This window comes from Pangasianodon hypophthalmus, chromosome 7 (genome assembly GCF_027358585.1).
Source record: "Pangasianodon hypophthalmus isolate fPanHyp1 chromosome 7, fPanHyp1.pri, whole genome shotgun sequence".
Classification (NCBI taxonomy): Eukaryota; Metazoa; Chordata; class Actinopteri; order Siluriformes; family Pangasiidae; genus Pangasianodon; species Pangasianodon hypophthalmus.
Window position 1 is genome coordinate 28,595,338 of NC_069716.1, and position 12,028 is coordinate 28,607,365.

The 12,028-nt window shown below is 34.9% G+C and overlaps 1 long non-coding RNA gene across 1 annotated transcript; it reads right to left on the bottom strand.

Moving 5' to 3' along the window:
* Window positions 1–309: 309 nt before the first annotated feature.
* Window positions 310–11,578, bottom strand: LOC128318560 (uncharacterized). The gene is made up of 2 exons (XR_008301955.1): window positions 11,496–11,578; window positions 310–723 (listed from the first exon to the last, which is right to left on the bottom strand). It is a non-coding gene; the product is annotated as an uncharacterized LOC128318560 (long non-coding RNA).
* Window positions 11,579–12,028: the final 450 nt, after the last annotated feature.

Here is a 12,028-nt window from a genome sequence, read left to right on the forward strand (position 1 = left end):
TTTTCCCCCCCTATCTTTTCTCCCTCTTTCTAATTCTCTCTCCATTTTTCCACTCAATATCTCTCCATCTTTCTGGTTTTAATTTTTTCCACTTCTCCCCTCTTTCTCTTAGTCATATTCTCTATTATCTTTCTTTCTTTGTCTCTCTCTGTCGTAGTCTCTTTCGCTCTCTCCCTCTTTTATTTACTCTTATTTTCTCCCCCATGTCTCCTTATATTCCTCTCCCCCCATCATCATCCTCTCTCCCCCCACTGATGTGTACAGCACAAAGCCGGCCGTCGTGTCCTCATCATGTTTTCTTTGTGTGTGTGTGTGTGTGTGTGTGTGTGTGTGTGTGTGTGTTCGGGGGTGCTGCACCTGTACTCAGAGGAGAACAAAGGTCCGTAGCAACGGGAGAAGGAGAACGACATCTGGACACAACAGCTGTTTGATCTCCGGCACCTTCTCCTATCTACCATGAGTGGCTGTAACCACGGCAACCGAGAGAAAGCGATAGAGAGAGCGCGAGAGAGAGAGAGAGGGAGATGGAGAGAGAGAGACACGCAGAGAAACAAAGATAGACAGAAAGCAACAGAGTGACAAAAATGGAGAGAGTGACCAAGAGAAAGACAGAGTTAGAGAGAGAGAGAGAGAGAGAGACAGCAAGAGACAGAGACAGAGGGAGAGACAGGGAAAGAGAGACTGAAAGAGAGAGAGAGAAAGACAGAAAGATAAAGAGAGAGACTGAAAGATAGAGAGAGAGAGAGAAAGTCAGAGAGCAATAGACAGAGAGAAAGAAGGAAAAGAAGACATAAAGAGAGAGAATGAAAGATAGGGAGAGAGACAGAAAGTGAGAGAGCGAGAGACAGAGAGAGAGAGAGAGACAGAAAGAGACAGATAGAGTGAAAGAGAGAGAGAAAGAGAGATAAAGTGATGTTTACATACAATATATTAATGAATAAACATTATATATAAATATACACAGCATTCATGTGCACAAGTGTGTGTGTGTGTGTGTGTGTGCAGGCATATGTGTGTCTCTCTCTCCATCTCTCTCTCTCCATCTCTCTCTCTCATTTAAATCTGTTTCTCGTCACTACCCCACAGCGTTAATCGTTGTCTCGTACACCACGGCGCTGCTGAATTCTCCATTCTGATTGGTCAGAGGGTGTTGATTCGTTTTCTGTAACAGCAGCTCTGACAGTAGTGCAGCTGCGTTTCTATAGTAACAGCTCATTCCCAGGGACTTGGAAAGTGGACGCGTTAAAATATAATCATTGATTTGCTTAAGTTTTCTTATTTTTGTAACATTTATGGAAGGAGTCTCCAGTGTCAGCGCTTTGTAACAGTCAGAGGTAAAGCTGTAACTTTAAGTTTTCCAAACGTTGCGCTTTGCAGTTTCTCTGTGACACGACAAGCTGCGTTTTTTTGTCTTATTAGCTTGAAGAGAGAGAAAAAGAATGTTTATAGCTGCTATAACGTAAGCGACAACAGGTTTCACAGAACATTAAGTGTAACTATAAATGGCTAAAAGGTATGACATTTTGTTTGATAATAAATCATTTTTTTTAAATGAATTACAATTTCCAATTCCGTTTACTATTAGTTAGTGTTTAACTTCACTGGTTTCTATTCTATAGTTTTTAGAGATATTTTTGGAGATATTTTATTTTTAGTTTACTTTTAATAATTTTAGTTCCAGATAGTTCCTTGTTCTTTTTCCACGTTTAATCTTTAGACAGGAATTTATAATTACACAGTAGAAACCATTAGAGATTTGTAGTGATGCTTGACATGTTTTTAGTCATCTGTAATGGGAGTTTAATTTTTAATTTTACTCTAATTTTATTTTAATGGTAATCGTGTCCTTATGAAAGAAGGCTGTTCTGGGTTCTGGTGGTATTTAACAATAACCACAGAATTCCTCATGCTAATTAAAACAATTCCCATTACTGTGATGGAAACCATTAGATTTTCTTAATGGATTGTTTGTTCAGCAGGACAAACTGCACACTGTGGGACACTCTTGTAACAAGAACAAGTTCAACGTAAACGCTTTATCTAGCTCTATGTGAGTGATACGATAAGTGATACGATAAAACAAACAAATCACAGAATGTTTAAGATCGAAAAAATGGTGTAGCTGTTTTGCGTGAAGTTAATTTCAGGGTTTATGTTTTGAGTCTTCGTGTAGATGTAGTTGCTCTTATTTAATATTAGCATGTTATTTTATTTCCAGTTGACGTTCTTGTGTAGTTTCACACACAACTCTAGCTGTAATGACTTTTCTCATAATGGTGAATTGCTTAGCGCTCAATGCTAAGTGTAAATAAAGTGTTTTTTTAGTCGTATGGAGTGCTTTCTTTACAATTTATCAACATATCGGAGAGAAACGTTGATATTTCCAACATTATGGTTTAGTTTACACTCTCATTACCCTTTTTTAAAATATTTTTTGTAAAACATGACAAGCTGGCTAACTACATCATTAGACTCACTAGCTCATTTATTAGCTAGCCTCCATTCCTGGAGGACATCTTTCCTAGTTGCCTAGCAACAGTGTTCATATGACTTTATCCACTTATAATATTATAGTCAGTTTTTTTTTTCTTTTTTCAGGTGCTTTAGGATAAAATTGAAGGACTTTCAGAGAGAAACATTAATCTTGTAATAAATGACACACTAATTAGCAGGTGTTTGAGCTGTAATTAACAGTGTTCATGTAACAGATACAGATTTATTTCATATTTATTCTTGATTTGTTGGTGATTATGATGAAAATGGCTTCTCAAAAAAGGAATTTTTGACATTCTCTGGTTTTAAAAAGCTGTATTCAAAGCTCCTCGCATGACGTTGTTTGTATGTGAAACTTTTTCTATTTATAAAATCTACATATATATATTTTTTCAAACACAGGTGAAGCTTAGCATAAATTTAATGAATGTTGAAAACCACATTATTTGGAAAATTTAGCCTAATACTTGAGAACCATGTGCAGAAAAAACACCTGAGACATCATAAACAGGGACGGTTGTTGCTATGGTTATGTATCAAAGGACATTATCTCGTTCTTTTCTGGTTGCTGAAAAATATTTTGAAAAATATCTATTTCCTGTACAATTAATATCAGTTTATTTGTGATTAGCGATGCGCATATACAAAACAGTTATTAATGATTGTTGCCATGGTGAAATGATAAAAGCATTAACTTTATGTTAAAACCGTTACGTTAATCGTCGCCTGTCACATGCAATCGTGTAGCCATGAGATAATTTTATTCCACATCCTTCAGCAAGGACGTATCAAAATATCTCACTATGACTTCCTAAGTGAGCAAATTCTTCCTCCTTTAGTGTTTGCTACTATCGCTTTAAATTTTATATTAATATCAATACAGCATTTTTTTTTAATCTCAGTGATGCTCTCATGCTCTGATTGAAATAAAACATGACATTCTTTTAAAAATCAGACAGAAATTAAGCTTAGCCTAATCTTAACAAGTGTTCAGAACCACGTTATTTGGGAAATTTTGCCTGTTACTTAGCCTACACTTGAGGAATCGTAACTGGGGCTCATTACACTGTTTTAAATCCAAAGTAGGATCCAATCAGGTTCATGGAAAAAAGTCAATATGGCGAAATTACACCATAGCTACATTTCTGATTAGCTGCGTGGCGTGCGTTATTATCTTACATTGATACGCCTCTAATACAAATGTACACAAGTCATAAATCTATGCTCTTGATCCTATAGGCTATGCTCTGGATTTTTAAACTCTTCATTTTAATTACGTAGAAATTAACGATTGGAAACAGGGCTATAACCATGCACTTTGAGATGTCGCCATGGCAACAATCGTGTAAAGGTAGCTGAATGACGTAGATCTGTAGAAATGTATTGGCTTAATAGTATGAGTTGCTGTTTTTATATTATTTCCCTAAAACACGTATAAACTACTTATCATTGCATCATTGGCCTCTTTGTTATTTTCTTTGTTATGTTCAGACATTTTTTCGTTATTTTCTCGAATTAATGTCATCATAATACTCAAAGACATTTCCACGATATACAATATGTATCACAAGAGCAAAGAAAAATTCTCATTTCAATGATTTGTAGACGGCGACATCTAATGCAATGATTTTTTTAGCTAGCTCCTTGTAAATTTTTAGCTACCATATACAATTGTTGCCATGGTTACCTCTCAGAGCATGTTACTTCGCTCTGTACTAGTTACCTTTAATTAAAAAAGCATTTTGTAGCCTAAAAATATTCTTTTTTGTGTAATTTATATCAGTTAATATCAGTTTAATTGCGATTAGTGAAGTGCAAACTCACTAAAAAACAAGTTTAAACAGTTATTTATGATTGTTGCCATGGTGAAAACCAATCAAAAGTAATTGTGTAGCCATGATAAAAATGCTTTTTTCAAGGATTAAAGCGTAATAATAAACTACTTTACAAAGAAAAAGATAAGAATTGATATAATCAAGTAAACCGATAAAAAAATTAAAACAGATTGTCATGTTTAAAGCGACCATGCTTCCTGTTAGCGGAGTGTCTAGGTGTGTGTAGGTGTGTGTGTGTGTGTGTGTGTGTGTGTGTGTGCAAGAGAGAGAGTGTGTTAGATTGAGAAAGTGAATTAAAGAACTGTGAGACTGTATTTATATAACACCTACGCTTTTGAAATCAGATCGACCCTGCCTCAAGGTTCGGCGCTCAATTGGGAAGAAAAAAAAAAACTAAATTAAAAAGCTTATTACATGCAGAGAGACGGTGTGTGTGTGTGTGTGTGTGTGTGTGTGTGTGTGTGAGAAATCAACATTATCCAAACCTACTGGTGCCTGAAAGTAAAGTCTCTATGTTAAACACTTGCTATCTCCGATCGACAGAAGGTCCTTCTCCGTGTACAGTTGTTCGTTTTTGTCATTTTTTTTTTTTTCGCCTGCCGCTGAAATCGAGCCAGCAATCACAAGAACATCTGTTGAGGAAGAAGATAATGGCCGCTGAAGGCTGCTTGCTTTTACATTCTGTTTGCCGTGTGTGTAGATTTAGCATCGTGTGTGTGTGTGTGTTTTATCAAAAAGTGCACACGTCGTGTTTTATAAAGCGAATCGAGTCCTGCTCTGGTTTTTTTTCTGTTTTTTTCTCCAGAAGTTGACTGTGGACTTTGAGCAACAGTAACCAAGCTGCATGTAATTGCATCTCATTACGTTAATCCCGCTTGTTTGAACACCTGCTCTAAAAGGATTTCGGAGCGCCACACGCGCTCAACCATTTGGGCTGCCATTTCAGCAAGTGTGTGGGTTTTTTCTTTTTTTCCCTGCGTGAAAATGTGTAAAAACACGAAGCTGTCACAGCCGCCCGATGAGGAAAAGTGACCAAACGAGTCTCACTCATCATCATCCAGCTCGGCTAATCCTCTGTTATCTCTCAAACGCTGCCATTTGCATGCTAGCTGTGTCGAGCTTACGGTTCGGTCTGTCTCTGTTTCTGTCACACTTTAGATGGTCTTATTTCAGAAAATAACATTTCTGACCTCATAAATTCAATTTCCTCAACAAAACTACCACCAAACTTTTCCTGTCATGCGTTGCAAGAACAGCTAGTTAAACACACTGAGATGCTAGCTACTGTAACAACCTGTGCTAGCTGAATGTGCATTTACAGCTACAAGGCTAGTCAGAATGCTAACCAAAACAGCTCTTACTTCACCTACGTGAGTAATTTTTCATTTACATTTACATCAATATCAATTACATTTATATAAATATCAATTACATTTGATATTTCAGGTTTCCAGAATCACTGACTCACTTTCGGGCGCTAGCAACACTGCTAGGCTAGCAGGCTAATTTCTGTTTCCTCTAAGCGTCCAGAGTTTTTAGTTTTCTTTCAGATTAAAGTCATTCCCTGATCATGTATGTGTTTAAGTTCATGAGATGATTCTATACGAATGGTCCTCTCCTGTATCTGGTAAACAGTCGTATTTGCTAAGTCTAATTTTAATCAGAGTCTTTATTTAGTGATCAACATATCTGAAGGAAAAGTTTATATTCCAGACGATTTTGTCTCACTTCCTTTGTCACATTGTTGGTATTAAAAAAAAAAAAGACTTAACCACCATGTGCTAGCTAGCTAGATTGTAAAACCTCAGTCATTTGCTCAGGATCCGTAACATTCCCCAGTTGCCTAGCAACAACGTTTTTCACGAGTTTTTGTATCTGAACAACCGAAGTCCAAAATTCACAAATTCCGTCTAACAGTTAGCACTTTATACTTTATGCATTGATACCATCAGAGTATTTGTGGGCGTGGCTACAATCGTGACATTCATGTTTGTTGCTGCTCTTTTTTTATTACTTTAATAGAAATATTTCTACTTCCGCTGTAAGTGTAGCTATAAATCTAGCTAACCGTCATCAAGCACGAGTAACGTAGCCTCCCTCTTCACCTTCACTGCTTATTTTCCCTTTTAGCAGCTACTTTATTAAGAAAATTTTTCCCATTAATGAATAAATAAATGAATAATTCATATTTTATTTATTTATTAATTCATTTGTTTGTTTTCTTTCTTTTGTATGTTTGTTCACTATTATATATATATATATATATATATATATATATATATATATATATATATATATATATATATTTTTTTTTTTTTTTCCCACATGGTATTTATTAGCACATGGTATTTATTTATTTGTTTATTTACATGCACACTTTCTTTCTTTCTTTCTTTCTTTCAGTATGTATGTTTCCACACAGTATTTATTAATGCACATTATAAATTAATTAATTTATTTATTTACACACACATTTCTTTCATTCTTCCATTATATATTTATTTCACACATTTATTTATTTAATCTATCAATCTATCCATCCATCCATCCATCCAACTACCTGCACACTTTCCTTCATTTCTTTCTTTCTTTCTTTCTTTCTTTCTTTCACGCAAAGACAGTAGCTATAATTTTTATTTATTTATTTATTTACTTACTTACTTACTTACTTGCTTACATACATTCCTTATTTCTTTCATTTTTGGTTAATCTTTATTTTTTATTTTTAATAAAACAAATAAAAGCAGACTGTCAATTTTACACACAATTTAATACATATATTAATTTATCTCCTTCTTGTCTGTCTTTAGTTTGTTAGTTTAATCCTTTGACGTATTTAATTTTTTGTAGCTGCAACAGATATGACTGAAGCTGCATGAAATTTGTGCAGGAAGGTTTATAATTCTTCCAGCTGTGATGTATTTATTCTGCAGCTCTGAGAAAGCTGAGACATATGGCAGTCGACTGAAAGCTAATGTGAAGACGATCTTTCGGAAAACAGCATGTAACAGGTGGCTGCATGGAAGCAGCAAAAGTGCTAATAGCTCAGGCTTTAACAGCTTCGTATCTTACATCCTGACTAATATTAACTACCGGATCAGGTGTGTGGGCTTTTTTAAAACTTACTATTATTATTATTATTATTTTTCTTTTAAAATACTTTTTTTGAGCCTTTTAAACTCATACAGGAACTTTCAGGAAATGATGTTTCAGTGTTTCAAGGTTAAACACAATAATCTGAAAACAAGAAGATGGAGTTTAAATTTTAAATGACATGTGAAAGTAAAAAAAATAGCAGTTTTTTTTTTAACTGTGTAGGTAAATTTATCTAAGGACACATTTCAACTATATGTGACAATAAGTATAATATTACTGATATGAATATTAATAATAAAAAATATATATAAATGCTCAAAACAGGATGGAAAGGGTAAAAAAATTCTCAGTTATGATTCACATATCTACAGAGATCCATATCACTTCTATAAACACAGGATGCTAATATTTACTGCAGCTTTTTCCTTCCCAAAAAAACAAAACATCTTGGTGTGTATTAATATTTAGCATTTCCTCTCTGCGAGGACTGTGAGTGCTGTCCGAAGTGCTGGAAACAAAAAAAAAAAACCCGAGGAAAAAGTCAACACACACACACACACACACCTCAAGGCTAATTCATGCCAGCGTGAAGCAACAGCTGTTAACGCTAGCTCTAACAGATCAGCTTCATAAATTATGCAAATGAGGAAACCTCTCGTTAGCACTTTCGCAACACTTGCTAAATCCTCTTCTGTCATTTTTTGGACACATTTTGCTCACGCAAGTCTTTACAACACTTCAGAACATTTTCATGCGGGTTTTTCCGATGTTCTGTGCTGAAATTTGAAGATAGGACCCTGAGGAGACGCACGTTTTGTTTTGTCAGTGATATACAGGTTGCTGAAGTGGCGTCAGAAAAAACATCATTAAAAATAATAATAATAATAATATATTTTTAAAACCCTGTTTCGCTCTCTCTAAAGGATCACAGCTCCTCTGTGAGAAAAGGACCTGCTGTATGGGTGGGTTTTTCCTTTTCCAAGGTCACGAGAAACAAACAAATAAACAAACAAATCATCGTTCAAATTCAACTGCGACACCCGTTTATACCTGAAGACCTAAAACTCTTTAGCTCTTTAGCACAATTTCTGTTTTTAAATGTGTAAGAAATTCTTTTTATAGTGTGTCTCTGACTACTACTAAAAAACGTATAGGATAAAACATGAACATTTCTAACATTTTAAGTAGTAAAACTGATATTAGGCAACATTTCCTAAACTTGTTATTATTTGGTGGTTTAGAAGTGATTTTGTCTTAGATAATATATTAATATTCACAAAAAAATAAACCGATAATTGGAAAGACATTGTAAATTAGAAGTATGTGAACAAGTGAACAAGCTAAACAATTCCACTAATTTAAAAATAAACTGTTAGGTTCGGTGAAAATGAATAACGATTATTGACCAATGATTGAAAAAAAAACAGAAACAGAGAAAAAAATATTATTAATAATATGGGGAAAAATAATGAATCAAATCACGTCAACCATGGAGAGCTGTAAGAATGTAAATTAGCCCTTATAGTGCTGATTAAAAAAAAAAAATTAAAAATGTCCAGAGGGACTGAAATAAACACACACACACACACACACACACACACACACCCTGCGCTCGACCCTGAGGGAGGGTGCTGGGGTTTGGCTCAGGCAATTTCATTACACAGTGGAATATATGGGAGTTAAAGCCTGAGGGAAGGCCATCAGAAAGCCCTCTTTCTCTCTCTCTCTCTCTCTCTCTCTCTCTCTTTCTCTACACGATTATGGCGACAGAAAAGACATCGGGGTGCAGAGCGGCGCTTCGCTATTGGATTTAACCGAGGATAACTATAATAGAGAGCTCTTCAGCCTTAATTGTAGTCATTTGGGTCAACACACAGCTGGGGAATTATGGGTCTTGGAGGGGCGCGTCAACTCTAATCTATACCACGTCTGGAAAAGAAATAAAGCAGACACGAGGACAGACGCAGCGGTTATGTTCGATACACAGATCGAGTGAAGAATTAGCGTGCAGGCCAAAACTGTGGCGTTTCAACAAATTCACAATTTCTTTCTTTTTCTTTTTCTACTGTAATACACTTTTAAAACTTTTCTTTTTCTTTTTTTTTTTTAGAGCTACAATCTCCATTTTCTACGTTTGAACTGGTCGCCATTTTTGTTTCGTGTTCTTCTTACCTAATATTAGCTTTTTATTTTAATATTATTTAGTATTCTAATGTTTCTTTTAGCTCGACTGATGCGTCTCAAGCACCTTTAACTACGCAAAAATGAATCACAATCCAGTTACGTGTCCCGTAACCTCTTCACACCCCGCGTCCTTCGCGCTGCACGTCACATGATTCACGGATTTTGCTTCACCGAAACGCGTAAATGAAGAGACGAGTTGCTGATTGGTTCACAGAACATGCCAGAAAATATGAATACTATAATTAAATACAGCTTTCTTATTTACATCCGTCATTCGTCAAGGATTTAAGTGAAGAGAAAAAACTTCAGAAACTTTAGGGAAAAAAAAATCAGGTCCGAAGAGGTTAAAGGTACAAAAGACAAGGACGAGGAAATGCAGAATTTAATACCAAATGTAACGATGTAATAATTTAAAAAGCTTTTAAAATTAAGATCTTCGGTTTAATTCATTCATTTATTCATTCGTTTTTTTTTTTTAGATTGAAATAGAGAGTTATAGATTTCTGTGTATGAAAAAAGCCTTTATAATTTTTTTATAAAGGTTAAGATTTAAGTCCTACAGTCTTGAGCTCATTTTCACAGTATTAATTAATTAATTAAATCATTCAATTATTTATTTGTATTTAACTACACACTTACCATGCATAGATACACACACACACACACACAGACACACACATAAAATCCTCAGGATTTAGAAATGTAAACTGGAAGAATGTGGCCTAAAGAAGGTAAGAATTCAGATGTAGAGTGTTGAATTAACCCTAAATTTATCCTTAATTAATATCCTTAATTATTTGTATTTAACTAGATGGTAAGCGTGCATTTTATATAACTGTATTAAATAAATGTCTAAGAGTTAGGAAATGTAAAGAAATGTAAGAATGTAAATCATTTCAGAATTAAGACCTGCTGTGTTAAATTTCATTCTCACACCATTCATTCATTCATTCATTCATTTTTTCACTCACTCACATTTTCCTTCACATTTATGCACAATTTTTTATAATAAGCCTCAGGGCTTGAAAATGTAAAGACTTGTAAGAGTGTGAAGAATTTAAGTCTCACACCATTCATTCATTCCTTCATTCATTCATTCATTCATTTGTATTTAATTACTCCATCTCCATGCATTTTTTTTTTACTCGTATAATTTATAAAGCCTCAGGGTTTATAAATGTAAAATATAATGATGTAAAGAAGTTAAGAATTCGTTCTCATGGTATAGATTTATATTTCTCAGGAGGTGTTTATCTAACACTCGTCTCTCGTCTCTGTGCTGTATACCTGTTGATATTCCTCACATCGCTCTGTCAGTAAGTTTGAGTCCTCACACACACACACACACACACACACACACACCTCTCAGAATATTAAAAACAATTTTGTAAAAAAAAAATATATATATATATATATGTATATATATATATATATATATATATATATATATATATATATATATATATAATGCTGTCTATTTCCAAATCCATGTCCTGACCACATTCTCTCTCTCTCTCTCTCTCTCTCTCTCTCTCCTTTTTTTAAATACATCAGAAGGTTAACTGTTGATCCAGATTCTTATTATTTCATTTATCCTATAAATCCTATCAATAAATAATAATTAAAAAAATACACATGCTGTCTGAGATGCGGAGAACAATACCATCAGATTGATTAAGCATTTAGAAAACAAGTTTAAAAAAAAATAATAATCATAATTATGATACTAATAACAATAATCATGACACCATTATAAGGAGAAAAAAAGCCTACACCCTCTTGTCTTATTCTTAAGCATTTATCTGTCAACATGCAGCACAGAAGCACAAAGAAAAGAACATTCATTAATGTTTATATAAAGAAAGAGGATTTTAGAAAACGTCTTACGTCTGCTGGAGCGCCCGGAGATGGAGGGATGGAGGGATGGAGAGAGGTGGAGAGGGTTTGGATGAGATGGAGATGCTTGAGCTCCGTCTTTGCGCCTCCGCTGCCTGCGGCCCCTTTAAAGCTCCGCTGCGTCCCCACGGGCGGCCAATCAGAGCGCAGCAGCGCCGTGACGTCACCGCGCCGACAAAGGGCTGGGGAAAAGGAGGGGGGCGGGGGCGGGTTTTGTGGGGCGAGGGGGAGTTTGGGAGAGAAAAAAAATCCTTCAAAATAAAAGACGCGCGGGATTCGTGGTGCTGCGTTGCCATGGTTACGACAGGCTTCTTAACCCAAACTGTGATATTTTAAGAGTTTTCAATTAAAAACATTTTAATTAATTAAATAGTGGGATTGCACCACAAACAAGAATTAGACAAATAGTAATTATTATATTCATAACTAAACAATCAACATGTCGTTAATTTGTTTAATAATGTTTATTAAATGTTGTTTGACACATTTGAGCAAATCTTTTTAAACGTGGCTCAACAAAAGCG